The sequence below is a fragment of the Ornithodoros turicata genome, unplaced genomic scaffold (assembly GCF_037126465.1).
Source record: "Ornithodoros turicata isolate Travis unplaced genomic scaffold, ASM3712646v1 Chromosome12, whole genome shotgun sequence".
NCBI classification, from domain to species: domain Eukaryota; kingdom Metazoa; phylum Arthropoda; class Arachnida; order Ixodida; family Argasidae; genus Ornithodoros; species Ornithodoros turicata.
Window position 1 is genome coordinate 1,079,830 of NW_026999301.1, and position 18,259 is coordinate 1,098,088.

Consider the following 18,259-nt stretch of genomic DNA (forward strand, 5'->3'; position numbering starts at 1 on the left):
GGCTTGGTTGCATGTTGCGAACAACTCTACCGTTGAGGAAGCGTCGCTCTACGGCCCTGGAGGCACCGCTGCTAAGACGTCCTGCGGAGAAGGCACTGCAGGCACCATAACCCCATTGGCGAGACTACATGGGCTACCGAGTGTCAGGCGTCCGATCAACCGAAGGGAACGGTCCCGGAGACCTCTTGGTTTGAGGCCGGTATTGTACCTAAGATGTTGGACGTGGGTTGCATGCTGAGAGCCGGTGCCCGGTAGGCTCTGATACGGGAGCAACTGCGAACTCAGTGTAGTACAGTAAATGCAAATACTGTAATAAATGAAGGAAAAACACGTTGAGACCAACCTATTGCGCTCCTCCACGCGAGTATGTCCCGTGCGGGCGAACGAGAGGGCTCGGGAACACTGGGCGTAACCCGCAGGTTCTGCCTATTCGCGCCGAGAAATTTGGGAGTTGCCCCCTGGTGTTCACTGAACGAACCGTGTCGTGGGGATCAGAGGCGGAGAGTTTTCATTTTCCCGGAGGGGGCAAGGGTGCACCGCAAAGTAAGTACTCTGGCGGGGGGGATATGTTTATTAAGAAAAAAAAAGAAAGGAAAGGTAAGCCAGATGGCTTGTTATTCAAAAAAAAAGTGAAAGGGAGAAGTAAAAAAAGGCAAAGAAAACAAGAAAACACAAAAAGGAAAGAAAAGGGAAAGAAAAATGAAGAACACAAAACTAAAGCTGAAGAATCACGCACTCTGGCGGGATCCTATGGTGTATGCGGAACTGGTATAGAAATAAGAGGAAGGAAGAACAGAAAAAAACAACACAAAAGAAAAAACAGAGAGAACGTAAACAGTGAAGATGTGCACAACTGAAGGCATTATGCCTTTGAAAACTGAGTGCAAAAGGAGCAAAATGCATTGAATCCTCGGTGTTTGACCCGAAATGCGCGCAATATAATGAATATGGTCAATGAAATGGAGCAGCGGGAGTTGTCAGTCTCTTAGCGGGACTTCCCGGGGGAGGCGGCGCCCCCCCTAGTTCCTGCTCCGGGGGCGGCAAGGGCCCCCGCGCCCCCCCGTAGTCGGCGCCTATGGTGGGGATATTCCCGGGCAGTATTCGCACATTGCATTGCGTATCAAGGGATTGCACGTGTAAGAGGCTGTCCAGCATTGATATTTCCTGGTGATTCATGACGAAAACGACATATGTGTTCCAAGTAAATCGCATTTTCATTCCAATATGACAGTTTTTACTGTAAGTAACAAAAACGAAACCGAAACCAAGATCCCCACCAAGAGGCGGCACAGTGGCGTTCCTAGTGAGGGTCTCGCCGCGAATACGAGTAACGAGGCCAGTGAAAACACTAGAATTTTGATAAGGTAACGGGGCGACTCCGCTGCACTAGGCTGGTTGAGATAACTGCACCCCCCACCCCCCACACCAGACAACAGCACAACGCTGCTTCCGCCTCGAAAAGAAAGAACACACAAAACAACGGAAAAATAAAGCCAGCGGTGACGCTAATGCGTTGTGCAAATTACGATAACTGCTATGGAGACAATAGCACGAAGCTCGTTCCAGCCTCCAGGAAAGAGCCAAGTTATCAAGTTACAAACATACCTCGCACTCTCACCAGCAGAAAACGGGAAAATCCTGTAGACTGCTCCGAAAATGGCACACCACGGAAGAACTTAATATTTTCAGAATGTTAGGGCCACGCTCTTTCATTCTATGTCACTAAGAGCCACGTAGAGGCAAAATGCTGCTCCCTAGGTCACTTTTTTCGCAGCATGGTTTTCGCCGATTCTGACGAACTTTGAGCCCATCTAAATCGACAGCAGTTCAGCATAGTTCAGTGAAACTCGGGAAAATATCTTTATTTGCAGTAAGGAAGCACCAAGTGCGTGATAGAATGTATCGTCTTGATGGGTTTTCTCTTATGACCTCTTTTTGTGTTCATGTTATCTAGGTAGCCATGTTATGGCACCTCAGTGTAATCAGCCTGCACTGTTTGGGATAATGATCATTCGGGACATGTGCACACCAGCTTCAATATGTACTTCACCGGTATTAGTCAAGTGGAGGCAAACTAAATAAGAATTTTAAATAGGGACTTAGGAGCTAGGACGTTTCCGTAACATATGCAAGAACAGTGCACGCTGCAACCGATAACAGGGGAAGGTGGGGCAAGTCGAGACAGAAATTTGAATTCAACATGTTTCTTTTTTCATTTTCAGTATTAAAAAAAAAACTAGCCATAGGCACATTGTCAGGGGTCTAGAGCTTGTCAAATGCAGAATAGACGTAGCCAGTCTAAAATAAACATAGAACAAGAAATGCAAAACTACAGATTGTCTCATTTTGCCTCAACCCTGGAGGCATGACGAGACATCGAGTGCGGCGAGATGAGACATGCCGGGGTAATGAACTATACAAATTATTTCCATATCAAGCAGACATACTAAAGGCCGTGGGCCCTTTGAGCCCACCGCCCACTTGATGTGCAATAAAACCACACAAAACACTTTGCTATTTGGCTTCACCGTCCTTTGCAAACAAGGGACCGCCAGTCTGAGGTGTCGCTAGTTGCTCGCTTTTGTGTGCGCTTCTGCTTTGCTGGAAATATCCCAGGAAACAGAAAAATTTGCTGGAAAATCCTAGGAAATATGCACAAAACCAAACATAGCCAAAACCAAACAATTATTTATTTATCCGTTTCTCGACGTTTCTAAACTATATTAAATTTACATTGCATTAAATTGTCGCGTCTTGCCCCGTGCATATCTTAGGACGCGTTAATTTTTCTGTTCTACACTGGAAAACCAGGAGTGACTGTATTTCGCATATATCTAGATGAATGAATACAGAAATATGATGTGAACTTACCTTTACAGAATAAGCCTGCGAAACGCTGCTGCAGAGATGCTAAGACAAAGTACTGCAGAAAATTATGCCTTTTTGGCGGGTGTTTACATTCCAGGCAGAAGTAACCGATTTTTCTTCTCCTCAACGCATACACCAATCCGGACAATTCTCATGTGCAATAAAGTGGACATGCAGAGCCACCTATGAATGAAGCTTCAAGCGCATGGATCAACGCGTCTCTGAGACAGGCGGCGTCACGCAAAAAATGTCGCGTCTTGCCCTGTGTCTTACCTTATCCCACCTTGCCCTATAGCCTGCCGCCAGAAACTGCTGTTCTCAACGTGCTTCATTACAGTGAGCTATGAAAATAGCCAGCAAAATAAGCAAGCGTTAGGTTCTATGATAGCGTGAATTCCTCAACGGATTCCTGAGACGATTACTCGATGAATTTTGCTAGGCACTCACAGGGCTATGCGTGGTCTTTCGCTTAATCGTTCAGACTCGTGTACCGGGTAATGCCTTATAAAGGCTTCCATGAATGCATTGCCATATCTGTTGTCTTCAATGTGGTAACCACAGAGAGAAACAACATTAAAAATAAAAAGAATAATCTGATGTCACGGGGAGTTAATTTCAAATCCAGGGGACTAAAACCAAGAGTAACTACAATCTAGGGAACTATAGATGCTGAAATTGTTCTCTAGTTTGCTCCTCTTTTAAAGCAATAGAATTATTGCCCTAAGTCCTCAGGGATGGACTTTTTTCACAACAGACTATGCGCATGCGCATGACCTTGAGGCGCTGGCGAGGGTTATTTCCGTCTTCATTAGATGACGCAGTATGGGGACGACAGAACTGGGGACCAGTAGGGAGACCGAACGAACGGCGCCCGTCGGTTCCTCTCGAAGCACAAGTGTACAAGATCGACTTTGAACAAAATAATGATTTCAGCGAAATGGTCGCATAGATATTTCTTAAATTACGTGGCGCCGGTAATGAAGGTAATCATAGCGGGAAGGCGGTTCCACTCCAACCATATGTGATGCACCGTGAAATTACCTAGTTGAGCGTAAGGGAATGCCAACTTTTTGTGAGTGATCGGTACGAGCTGAGATAGAGATACTTGTAGGCTATTGGATGAACGATTGTTGTTGATTGTCTAAAGTCATCTTTATGTTAATGGTATTTCACCTAATTATATTTCTTTATGCTAACAATCTTTTCTTAGTTTGTCAACACGGCTTTCGACGTGGCCGTTCCTGAGAGACCCGGCTTCTAACCTTCTAACTAACCTTCGCAGGCTAACCTTTCCCTCCTATTTTTTTATATAATAATAATATAATATAATATATAAAAAACACATTCCCCCTCGGTACGAAAGAATCGCTGCGTGCTCTGTCTGTAGCCCCGGCGCAGCGCGCATGCGCGGTAAGTGGAGAGGAAAAGAGGAACGAGGTGGTGTGCGATGCTGCACCTGCGTGTCGGCAGTGCAGCTGTGGTGCTCGAGACGGCGAGGCCAAACTGAATCGGAGGATCAGTTCTGCGTATATTATGTTGCTCGGATCCGTTTTCTGTGGTCTCATTTATTTTTTTGCCTATGAGCGTAGTGTGTACATTGCTAGTAGCTACTAGCTAGCAGCGTGTAATCGTATATAAGCATTTGACATTACATTGTGTGCGTATTTAACTTGCTCATTGTTTGTGTATTGTTTGTGCATGACTACATTGATGTTCACCATCCGTCATGTAATACCCGCACAGCGAGTCCTTAAAGTGTGTGCAATAAATAAACAAATAAATAAATATTACACTTTGTGAAGCAAACAGAGACGAGTTATTATTCGGGGAGTGGAAAGCAGAGGCAGATTGCCGGTGTATATCATAGCAGTGACGCTGGGGGTGTGGTTGTAATTACCGAATGTGAATCGGGCTGCCCGGTTTTGCGCTGTTTCTATTGAGATCGAGATTGTAGTATCTTACGCGGAGGCTTCATATATTCCAACTTTGGAAGGGCTAGCAATTTCAATGACTACCAAAAGGGACCAACTGCGGGAGCGTGGTTCCTTCACTTTCATTGCGGCCATCTATGTTGCAAATGATGGTTATGTGCGCTATTGAAAGGAGAACAGAGGTGACCCCAATCTTTTTTAATTCTTACAGCGGCAACTGCTAACGGAAGGTTTCCAGGAGACCACCCTGTCTGTGCGCCAATATACTGCTTGTTACATATTTTTTGACAAGTGTGAAAGACGAGGCCGGGAAAAGCTAACCACGCGAGGGAAGCGCACGTTCTGGCTTTCTGCGATCCGGCCTGCTTGGAACCGGATGCTCTGCGAGACGGCTGCAACGCTGGGAGCTGTCTTCAAAGGACTTCTCATCATAATAAAGGGTTCGTTGTGTTTGGGAGCTGCGGAATTCAGGTCCAGTCATTCTTAGAGTGGAAGTTCCACAACACTGCTCGCTTCTCCGCTCCAGAGAGCAAGAAAACGGAGTGACAGATGCGCGCGTAGGTCTACAAAGGAGAATAGGCGCTAGAGATCGGTATCTGCTTGCGGGGCAGTGACATCAAAGAAAGCACACATCATGTTGAAAGCGTTCCACGGAAAAATAAAGGCTTTCAAATCCAAAGTCAGCAACCTGATGTCAGCCACTGCAAAGGAATCGAGCACCTCGCGTAGCCTGTTTACGGAACTGTTATCGTAAAGGTTCCAATCTGCTAAATATCTTGTAATCGTTCTAATCCATATGAACCTATCAACTGAACCTACGCCGCAATAATTAAACAGATGAGAATGTGCAGTGTGACGCCACGTTAGGTGTGGATTCGGCGCCTCTATTATGCCCTCATGCACGGTGGAAGCCAATACGGCATGAACCCAAGCAGCACAATGTACTGAAAGTCAAGTGCAATAGAGGTGGACGGGTAGGTGGAAGCCCTTGGACAGACTCGTGACGCTAAAGAACATTGATAATACACATACCGTCCACCCCTATTGCACTCGACTTTCAGTACATTGTGCTGCTTGGGAAGGGATCATGTCTCCAATAGCCTTGAAGCAGGGCCGACGTCTGCCTTTCGCTTCAGGTGGGACAATAAGGAAAATTCGCACGCCAACGTATCCTGATTTTCTTGCTGTCTTCCGTCATCCTTCCTTCCCGAAAGGTGTCGTTGTAGCGTCCCTTCAGGAGAGCTCAGGGGGGCAACTGCACCCCCTCCCGTAGACGTTGGCACTGCCTTGAAGGATAGATGGAATGTAGGCTAACTGCTGTACATAATGGAAGGCAATACAGAGACGAGGAAAATATGTACTAAGAGACGCTGTTGCCCTTGCTATGTACGTCTCTTCCGTGGTCCGGAGTTCCCCTCCAGTAATTAATAATAAAAAATTACTTGTCAAACATGGTCTCATTTCGCACCATCAACAACATTAGCAAACATTTTTCAGAGCATAAAGCCATTATATGTAGTACACAACTAGACTGTAGACCGTAAATAGGTATGTACCGTAATGAAGAACTGAGTTTGAAACACGTCGAAAACTATCCAGTGTTAATCAATCTTCTACGAACTTATCACAAACATTTTAAAATGAAATTTGCCCGGCACGGCAAGTGTTACGACATTGGCGACAATGACAGAATTTTCGTCAGCGTTAAGGGGCCGTCACACTGCCGCGACAAAGACAAGACACTCAACAAAAACAAGTGTTTTTGTGGCGTCCGTCGCCATGTCACACTGCTCTTTACAAGAACACCGACAAACGACAGCATTGAACGACATTGTCTTTCGTAGACGTCTTGTCTTATGTTTCTGTTTCGGTTTCCTGTCACACCAAAAAACTTTCCTAAAAGACGCACACGACCGACATCGACATCGCGCGCCTCCTCCCTTCTGTTCCTTCTGTTTGCTTGCTTTCTGAAGTCAACATGTGGGATCCGGAACTGGAGATGATGAGTGCTCTCGCGCTATACTTTGCGTTCGATGATGACGACAAACAACCGCCGCGTAAGAGAAGAGGGGTGTACCCTGTTACCCACTCTTAATAATAAAACTTTTGAAATCCACGCTAAGAAATCCACCCTTCAAATTCCAATCCTTTCAAATTCAAGCTGTCAAAATAAATCACAATGGGTCTATGCAGTCCAGTGTTAAGCATGGTTTTACGTGAGAAAATCAGTGTTTAAGAAGGTCACACTCCAGAATAACGAGTCTTTATGCAATTCTGTGTGGTATTCAGCATGTATCTCTCAATTATTCATTAATTTAATTAAGTTAGAGGCGTAAATAACTACGCGTATGAATACTAGGAAAACAACGCTTCAGAGGTTCGGCCGTTCGGCTACCATTGGGGACGAGGCTATTAGAGAAAATGGAGTAACGACGGAGCTGTATGGTGTTGCGGGATGTGCTGCATAAAAAGGATAATCACTGCAAGCTCTAATAAAGCATATGTTTCTTCTGCCGATTTCGTCAGGTATTTTTCAGACGTGTAACGACTTGGTGTGCTAACACGCGCGTGTAACTTATGAAGGAATTCATTGGTGAAGTGACATTGATGCAGTCGTAGCTGTTTTGGACAGGCAATCTGGTAGCGAAAAATGTCCACGATAGGCAACATATAAAACGTACCGCAAAACTGCTGTGTCGACAATTTGTGACGACGGTAATCACGTACATCACGGTAAACATCATGGAAACGTCTTGCTTTCCTCGGCCTCGGCCTACGAAGAACCGCTAATGTTATGTTTGATAAGCGCCGCGAAAAGTGGTTTAGCAAGGTAAAACTGTGCCGGGAACGCCGTCACATGAGGGATGTGTTTAATTAAATCACAGTGAAAGATAGCAAAGGAATGTTACTGGTCATGTAGAAAGCAGATCTCGTTCACCAACATATCAATGGATTGTTTAAATAGTGTTCCTGTCAATGGACAACTGACGTTTTCGACCAGTCTATACTGAGCAATGTTGGCCCAGAGCTTGATTTCTGGATGCCACAAAACACTTCTCGCCAATGCGGTGCACTGTGACTCAATGGGGCATTTACAGCTCAGTGTCATTACCACATGAGGCAAGTTGACTCTCTCAGGTGCTGTCACTGCAGTGCTGTAGGAGATCCAGAGTATATTCTTTGTCATTGCAAACACTACTGAGCTTTCCAAACTGCCATTTTGAGATCTCCATAATCTGAACTCCTGCCCCTCTCTCTAAAATTTCTTGGCCTATAGCTAAATCAAGCCCACGAATGCCTGCTCTCGAAGCTCTTTTGGCAATTTTCGACTCCATGGGACATTATTTCCTTCCTCACACCACAAGCAGCTATGGGGTAGAGTACTGCCCCAGACAATGAAACTCTCTGTCCATCTCAAAATAAAGTTGATGAACAGCAAATGCAACTTCTGTGAGGTGGTTTATACCACTCTTATAACTACATGATACAGACAAAATACAGAAACCGACCCTTCCTCAGGTAGGACCTAAGGAAGCGTGGACCTCCATGCGAAATCTTGTACAAATTAAACTTAAACAAAAACCTTCAGTGTCGGTTTCTGTATTTTCTTTATGCGATCTACAGGACTTGACTCCCCTCTTCGTATATCAACCACATGGTATGTGTAACCTAGGAATGCTGGTATGTGGGTGGAGTGACTAGTTTGCTACAGTACCACAAATAGGAACACAAATGGCTGATAAATCTGCTACAGAATCTGGGCCAAGACGATGAGCACTTGGAATCATCACAGTTTTCAATACCATGCAGAGGAAGAGAGTAGAGTATCCTCAAATTTTGTACTACTTTTTCTGAATTACTTGTAATTATGCAGCAGCTACATAGACAACAGTTAAAATGCTACTCAGAATTGCCAAAACTTCATGCTAGCACTCAATTCTTTTTACAAACTTTGGTTTGTGATGTGACGAATGTTTCGGTGACTTCCATAGGCCCGGTTTCACCAACTCTGGTTAACTGAATCAATATCAAGGGTTGCCAATCCTCGAACAGACATTTAACAGACAGTTCCTTTTTTCCATCGGTGATGTGGTGAAGCAGATAGTTTAATGACCGTTCATCTTAGTTCAGATGCTGAAAAGGTTGGTCAAAACTGGGTCATTATGTAGCCTTTGTGTTCTGGTGCTGTGCAATGGTTTTTCGAGGGATTCAAACTACAAAAAAAAAAGGTTAGTAATAAAAAAAATTCTTGGCATACCTACCTACCAACATATATGTCCTGGACAGCATGTAAGAAACTCAACAGAATATAAATGTCATCATGACATTGGTGGACAGACTGATACCGAAACAAATCGGAAGGGGAGGGCTGGGTTCCACGAATGGGCACTTGTTCACTACCTCCTCTTGAAAGAAAAGTAGGACCGAAAGTCGCGTGCTCTGTCAAAGACCACCATAATCCCCTCAAGACCGTGCCTTTTTGATGCAAACTCGTCCCCCCTAGCTTTGAGCGTAGCTCAACTGTACCAAACTGGTGGCACTGTTGAACAGTATGATGTCATTTGTTTTTATGATGAACAGTATGATGTCATTTATTTTTATGATGAACAGTATGATGTCATTTGTACCGTTTCTAAGGCACTTTGTACAAGGGTTTTGTATGCCAGCAGTGTACTGTCTGCGAAAGGTAGTTTCAATGTCCACTTCAAGAAGACAATTTTTTTAAGATGCTTAGAGGATGCGTAACTAATGTGTGATTCCCACTAAATATCAGAAGAGAGGTGCACACTTAAATACCTGAAACCCTCAACTCAATTAATTGTAGGATCAAAATTACGTGGGAATATATTGAGGTTTGTCTCGTTCACAAAAGACATCATTGCACACTCTGCAAAGTGCATCGGTAGTTGCCATGGCCTACATTATTCATAGATACTGCAAACCACTCATTGAGCATAGTCAGTCCGCGGTACGCAAAGTGAAAAGCGTCATTGCCCATTGTGAACATGGCCATGCAACAGTGCTTGCGGCTTCGCAATTCTCACTAGTTTCTTTCATCACTTTGTTATGAGATGACTAATGCTTTGCCAATTCAACACTTGGAACTTTGGAACAACTTTGCAAAGCATATGTACTCGTATGCACTTCCTTTAATCGCTTCAGGAGTATTTCTTCCGTAACATATCTCAGCAAAGCAGTATGTCATGTAGGTAACACAATTTTGGCACAGTATTTGCTTGATATGTCCAACAAGCAGACATATCAAATCTTTGTGCCAAAATGGTGTGCCACGTGTCCGTGTGAAGACGAGTCGCTTAGATGGAATAGGTATAGCATCTTGATGTTGAATGCAAGAAGTTAATGTTTGACAGCATATATGTCATGGGTTAAATAGAGCAGTATATCATACAAATCAGAAGAATGCCAACACTTCAGTGCTTTACCTTTACCTGTTATTCCAATGTTTACTCTCCCTTCTATTGGAATTATGTATTTCAGAATCATTTTTGTATTACTGAATTTTAATTTGGCAATCCTTTCACATGTCTTGTGATAGACAGGTTAGCAATGCAAGCAGGGTTTATGTGCCTCTCACAACCTGCATCTTTATGCAAAAGTACTCCAAAAGCCGGGAGACAACATAACTAGACAAAAAAGTAGAGAACTCCAACTTAACATAACAAAATAACAAGGTTTACTCAGACGTTTCATCCGTCATGCGACGGACATCATCAGTGCCAAACTGAATGAGCGATTGCACAACCGGTCATTATTTAAGGAGATGGGAGTATTGTTCGGGGAAGGGCCACGGTTTTTCTTGAAAACCGAGGGGTCACTGCGTATGTTCCGAGACTCTAGAAGCTTCCTGTGTCCCCATCTTTGTTCTCTCTTGTTATGTTAAGTTGGAGTTCTCAACTTTTTTGTCTGCATTTTTATGTCTGAGGGTGTTTTTGTGACAAGAGGGCAAGGGTGCCGGCAACATGGCACATGTTCACAAAAATGCAGAACCAGAGACAAACACACACACAAAAAAAGTATAGCATAACACAGTCCCAATCATTTTGTCGTGTCCTTTTTGATGTGTAGTCTGTTCTACAGTTTTTTTCGTTTTTTTTTTCTTTTTTTGTGTAGTTTCTGGATTTTAAGCCCAGGAGCAGTTGCTGTAGAGGATGCTGAGAACATGTGAAGCATACATTTTCTCATTCTCACATTATGCTGTAAGCAGTGTGAAATACAACCCAAAAGGAATTTAATGAGAGACAACTTGTCATCAAGATCAGTGTGGGAACATTGCAAAGGAAAAATAATTCTGAACCATAATGGATTCCTATCCTACTTAATGGTACAGTATCAGATGGAAGTAATCCAAATAATATTAAAGAAGTAACCGTGCAAATTATCAGTCAAACAGTGAAGCTGGCTGCAGTACACTACAATGTGTGACATGTAACAATATCAGTGTTTCCAAAACGGACACATAAACCTGAGGGAGGCCGCAATAGTCAAAGCGGGGGTTACACCAGTTGGCGAAAAGAAAAAGCAGATGAAGTGAACGCAATATGCGACAAAACCAAGGAAACTATCACGCTACAACTGCAATATATTGAAGTTGTTTTTAAAAAATAGAAGTTAGTTCAGCGCACAGATATCAGCTGTCGAACACACAGCCATCCCGAAAACTATGCCCATCTTCGTTGATGCACCCACGAATCCACAGGAAGACCGCCGAGGCTTTCCCACTCGGATAAGTATCTGTACCTTGAACTGTGAACAGTTTGGTGTACACTCCAGAAAACGAGAACAGCTGATTGCCGATTTCATGGGCGCGGCCATGTGAGCCGACAAGGACAGTTCAACAGAGGAGCAATTTGAACGCGAATGTGGCGCTAGTGGTAGGCGCAACAATTTGCACTTCAAACGACGTAAAGTGGCCAAAAATTAAGCAGCGAGGATGCGTGCTTGCTCATTTGTGATTATTTGGGCCTGTAATCCACATCACGATTCAGAAAAGCTGCTCAAAATGCCGATGACTGGCACAAGAAAAACGAGTTTGCAATGTTGTTTGGCCCGTTGCGGTTCAAGCGAATATATCTTTTTTGTGCTTCCTTCCTCTTTTTTTCTTTCTTGTTTTTCTTTTATTGTTTTTTACTCTTGTCGGTTCGTTCCGGAGCACTAGCTTGGAAAGCTACTCCTGTTTAGTTTCGGTATAAATCAGAATGTGGGGGCAGGGGGAACAGTCGACCGTTCCTTGAGTTTTCACGGTGCTGGCTCTGCCCCCCCCCCATGAATTTTCCTCCGAGGACCTCTTTGAAAATGCCGTACTTCTCAATCTCTAACTCCACGTCCAGCAGTGCTCTAGGTTAGGTTAGGTTAGGTTGGGTTGGGTTGGGTTGGGTTAGGTTAGGTTAGGTTAGGTTGGGTTGGGTTGGGTTGGGTTGGGTTGGGTTAGGTTAGGTTAGGTTAGGTTAAGTTAGGTTGGGTTGGGTTGGGTTAGGTTAGGTTGGGTTGGGTTGGGTTGGGTTGGGTTGGGTTGGGTTGGGTTAGGTTGGGTTGGGTTGGGTTAGGTTAGGTTAGGTTAGGTTGGGTTGGGTTAGGTTAGGTTAGGTTGGGTTGGGTTGGGTTGGGTTGGGTTGGGTTGGGTTGGGTTAGGTTAGGTTAGGTTAGGTTGGGTTGGGTTAGGTTAGGTTAGGTTAGGTTGGGTTAGGTTAGGTTAGGTTAGGTTGGGTTGGGTTGGGTTAGGTTGGGTTAGGTTAGGTTAGGTTTGGTTGGGTTAGGTTAGGTTGGGTTGGGTTAGGTTGGGTTAGGTTAGGGTAGTGTAGGTTGGGTTAGGTTGGGTTAGGTTGGGTTAGGTTAGGTTAGGTTGGGTTAGGTTGGGTTAGGTTAGGTTGGGTTGGGTTGGGTTGGGTTGGGTTGGGCTGGGTTGGGTTGGGTAGGGCAGGTTAGGGTAGGGTAGGGTAGGGTAGGGTAGGGTAGGTTAGGTTAGGGTAGGGTAGGGTAGGGAAGGGTAGGTTAGGTGCCGACTATCTCGATAATGGAAAATCTGAAACGGTGCACTAAAAACAAATATCACCTCTGTAGATAATAATTTGAAGCATATAGATGAAGGATTCATCTCATATCTAAACCGATTGCCAGCAATTCTGCTCTTTCTGTTTCTCGAAGAAAGAAAAACAGCTTCACACACACACAAAAAAAAAACATCTGAGTGAATTATGCAAATTAGAATGCCAAAATACCTTGCAGATAAGGTTTTCCTCCACTCGAGTACGCGTACGTGCGAAACAAATGTACACATAGTCCTAGTTACATACATAAAAAATCTCCATTAAAAATGGCTACGACCACGAAGTATGCGTTTGTGGCACCCCGTTTATTTTGTGTGTGTGTGTTTCAGCTTGGTGGGGGACAAACTTTTATAAAAAAGTCACGAGAGCTCGTCATTTTCACAGTTGAGTTCTACGGGCGCGTAGCTTTTCCAAGAGAGACTATAATGACTAATAACGATGACTAATCAATTAAATTCATTAATTAACTCTGATAAGGACGTCTTGAACAAAATCCAGATACCGATATGAGAGACTGTCCCAGTTAAAATCTACGTTTACAAATTTTGAAACGCGTACGTGTATTAAAATATCAATCCTTGAATTTTGACATGCAAATGGGCCAAAGCCGAAACCGTGGCAACCACGTTTGGGGTGGTGGTCTTCACGGTACGGGATACTTTTGTATGTCAATTGCGCTCGCAACTATATTGTCTTGGCTCAGAAACCGTATGTTTCTGGAACGTAGAGAGGGAAAAAAGGAATCACACAACACGAATATACTTCAAGTACTCTTCTCCTTAGGGAAGCGAGGAAGCGAAAGATTTATTGACTCTATTGACTCTTGCACCGTCAGCGCGCTGAGCGGTTGAGCTGGAATTGGAATTAGAATTGGAAATGAATCAAAAAGAATGATAAATATTACTAGAAAGAAAAAGAATGAAAAAAGCGTTATCTGAACTGATCGAGCTCGGTTCACTCTGGAAATTGTGGCACCGACGACTGGCGCCACGTTCGAACTTACCTAAAATTGATCCTCCGTTGAACTGTCCTTCTCGGCTCGCATGGCCGCTCGCATGGCCGCGCCCATGAAAGCAGCAATCAGCTGTTCTCGTTTTGTGGAGTGTGCACTAAACTGTTTGTAGTTCAAGCTACAGGTACTTAATACGAGTGGGAGAGCTTCGGCGGTCTTCCTGTGGATTCGTGGGTGCATCAACAGAGATGGGCATAGCCTTCGGGATGTCTGTGTGTGTGACAGCCGGTGTCTTTCTCCGTCTGTTACGTCGCTAGACAACTGAGATCACCGTCTGTGCGCGCTCAGGAAGCTTGAAATCTGCCCTGATACATATACAGTAATATACACCTTCACTATACGTTGATACATATACGGTCAATAAATTGGGACTTGCTCCACGGCAATCTTTCCCGGAGTTCACAAGAGACACTGTTTGTGGATTTATGCCTTACATTTAATCTATCGCATGTCGTTCCACATCCTACCCGAATAACTCATGCCACGCAGTCAACCCTTGACTTGGTTTTAACCTCCCATCCTGAGCACATCACTTCTTTGCATGTCACTGATGGTCTCAGTGACCATTTTCTAAGATATCTCTTCAAGTAGTCCAAATGTTAATAAATTCAACGATAAAACCATATACGACTATGCTCGAGCTAACTTCCAATCCATCAACGAGGGTCTTGAAGCTCTGTATGAAAATTCATTTCATGGCACCTTGCCTCACTCCATTGAGGATAACTGGTCCCTCTTTCGTGACAACATAAACTACCTTACCGAGTACAATGTTCCAAAGATAAGAGTGAAATCTTATGATCACAATCCTTGGTTCACGAAAAGTCTTAAAATCTTGCTAACCAAGAAAAAGCGCTTATTCAGGGAGGCAAAGCGTCTTGGCGACGACGTATCACGGGCTAAATTTCACTGTGAAAATACACGAGCTCGATCAAGGAAGTGAAACATAAGTTCTTTACCATCGACCTCCCGTCTCTCTTGACGAATAAACCAAAACAATTTTGGAAAATCTTATCTCCACCAAAATCCCACCGTATCAGTCTAACTGACACCCGCCGACAGCGACTGCGCCAACGCTTTCGCTTCCTTGTTTTCATCCGTTTTCAACACCAATAATGGTACACCCAAACTCCATTATCAGTAATCGCCTTGTCACCTATGGTCCCCATTCATATCAGCACTCATGGCATTTGTAAAATCATTGAGTCACTTAAGCTGTTGTCAAGTGCTGGTCTGGACTCTATTAACCCGAAGGTTCTATACAACACGAGATCTATTTCCAGCAAGATTCTATGATGCATATTTAGTCAGTCACTCCAAGATTCTGCTTTACCGCAGGACTGGAAGATGGCGAAGATTGTCCCTATTCACAAATCAGGCAGCTGCCACATCGTTAATAACTACCGCCCCATTTCACTCACTTCTATAGTATGTATATTCTCGAACACATACTCCAACGTAGTTAAGTACCTTGAAGAAAAATGCTTCTTCTATCCCTTGCAGCACGGGTTTCGAAACCTTTTTTCATGTGAAACTCAAGTAGTCAGTTTTGTTCATGACATCTTTCTCCACGCGGACAATAATCATCAGACTGACGCCGCTTTCTTAGACTTTCGCAAGGCCTTCGATATGGTGCCGCACTCTAAGCTTGTATACAAACTCTATCTGCTTAACCTCGACCCGTATGTCGTCCATTGGATAGCTCAATTTCTGACTAATCGTACGTTATTTGTTACTTGCAACAACCACCTATCCCCAGATGTACCTGTGCTTTCTGGTGTCCCTCAGAGTTCAGTCCTCGGCCCTCTCCTTTTCCTTATCTATATAAAGGACCTTCCTTCAGGCATATCTTCCACGATTCGTCTCTTTGCTGACGACTGTGTAGTGTACAGGCAAATCCTCTCTCCTTCTGACCAACTAACCTTACAAAGCGACCTTTAACTAATCCGGCGTTGGTGCAATGAGTGGCAAATGCCTCTGAACATTGCAAAGTTCCTCCCTTCCCCTACATTCTAAGTGATATCACATTAACCCGAGCATATTCTTACAAATATCTTGGAATCCACCTTTCCTCCAACCTAACTTGGAACGAGCACATCAACCACATAATAACTAACGCTTCTCGCTCCCTAGGCTTTGTTAGACGCACCCTCAGGTTGGCGGGCTCCATCTTAAGCTCCTAACCTTCACGGCTCTTGTACGAAGCAAGCTGGAATATGCATCACCTATTTGGGACCCTCCCCAAAAGTATCTCTGCGACGCCCTAGAAGCCATCCAGAATCGGGCTGCCCGTTTCATTTCCAACGACTACAAATTCGAACCCTTGTAACCGCGTTAAAATCAAATCTTAATCTCGACTCACTCGAACATCGCCGCTGTCTTGCCAAGTTAGCCCTCTTCCATAGGTTCTTTTTCATCTTGCCACCGCACCAATCGCCCATCACCCGCCCGAGTGTCATTTTTCCTCGCATCCACCACACTAATAAGGTCACATGCTTTCATTGTAATACCAATGCATTATCCAGATCATTCTTTTGTTCAACTGCCATCGAATGGAACAACCTCCCATCACCTCTCACAACTATTATCGAGCATACAGTATTTTGTAACACCCTCTCCCGTTCGCTCCACCCACAAGACCACCACATTTGTATGTCAGTTACTATGAATTTTTTCTCCTCCCCCTTATCATATTTGTTAATTAGTATCTGTACTTATGTGAACGAACTCCCTGTTTCACGCTTTAATACTTGTTTTCATATGAGTTTGTACTGTCGTCGTTTCTTTATTTTCCTGTTTGCTTACTGCTAATTGTGTTGTTCTTTTTTGCTTGCTTGTTTGTTTCTATCAAGTTGCTGTAAATGTATCTTACGCTCCAGTTCCCACCCCACATGTAATATCCTCCGGACCCTTGGGGTTCTCGAAATAAATAAATAAATATGAATGTTATACTAGTGCGTGCAAGTAGCGTCTGATGTAGGTCCAGCGTCTCGTCATGATACAGTGAGGAATACTGCGACACACTTGATTGAAAGCATTGCTGCGAGTTAGCTTGTTTCCCGACTGATTGTGCGTTGAATTGAACGTATCTGAATATAGCCCAATGGCCGGGAGTACACATCTTTACTAGTTTGAACCGCACCGGCTTTCAACAAACATAACAAAATACAGTTAACGTTTCGGGTCCGATTCGGGTCCCATCATCAGAATGACGCTGTCCTGGTCCTCACCGGGTATTTACGTAGAAGAGGAGCGTAGCATTCTGGGACGAGGGGGCATGGTTGTCGATTGATAGCTTCTTTTGTTTTCTTTATGTGCCATGACTCCAGCTGTCTCCTCACCCCCCATTTGTTCTTTTTCGCCAGAATGCATGGGTTGTCAAGGTCTAACACGTGTCCTGTTTTGCGCGCGTGTTCACACAGTTCTGTTGGGTTTGTTGCTGATTTCTCGATATCTTTCTTGTGTTCCTTCATTCTTGTTCGTGTCTTCCTTCCTGTTTCTCCTATGTACACGGCAGGGCAATCTTGACAAGATACCTTACACGAACAAGAATGAAGGAACACAAGAAAGATATCGAGAAATCAGCAACAAACCCAACAGACCTGTGTGAACACGCGCGCAAAACAGGACACGTGTTAGACCTTGACAACCCATACATTCTGGCGAAAAAGAACAAATGGGCGGTGAGGAGACAGCTGGAGTCATGGCACATAAAGAAAACAAAAGAAGCTATCAATCGACAACCAGGCCCCCTCCCAGAATGCTACGCTCCTCTTCTACGTAAATACCCGGTGACGACCAGGACAGCGTCATTCTGATGATGGGACCCGAATGGGACCCGAAACGTTAACTGTATTTTGTTATGTTTGTTGAAAGCCGGTGCGGTTCAAACTAGTAAAGATGTTGAATTGAACTTCCATTTTTGTAAAACAACTTCAATATAATGCAGTCGTAGAAAGATAGTTTCCTTGGTTTTGTGGCATATTGCGCTCACTTCATCTGCTTTCTCTTGGTCCCCATTTGGGTTATCGCGGCCTCAATGGGGGTCCTGACACATGGTTTGGGAAACACTGAGGCATACTGTATATTGTTACATGTGACATGTTCTAGTGTACTGAAGCCAGCTTCACTGTTGTATTGTTTCTTCGCATGGTTACTTCTTCAACGTTACTTGAATGAGGAATGTGGAGAATGAGGAAATATATGCCTTGCATGTTCTGGATGTTCTCTAATTGCTGACCCCTGCTGTTGGGCTAAAATCCAGCAACTACACAAAAAGATTAACAAATGCAGAACAGGAGACAGAAACACGGACACAATGACATGATTGAGATCATGATATGCTCTCAAATTTTTCCGTGTCTCTGGTCCTACATCTTATA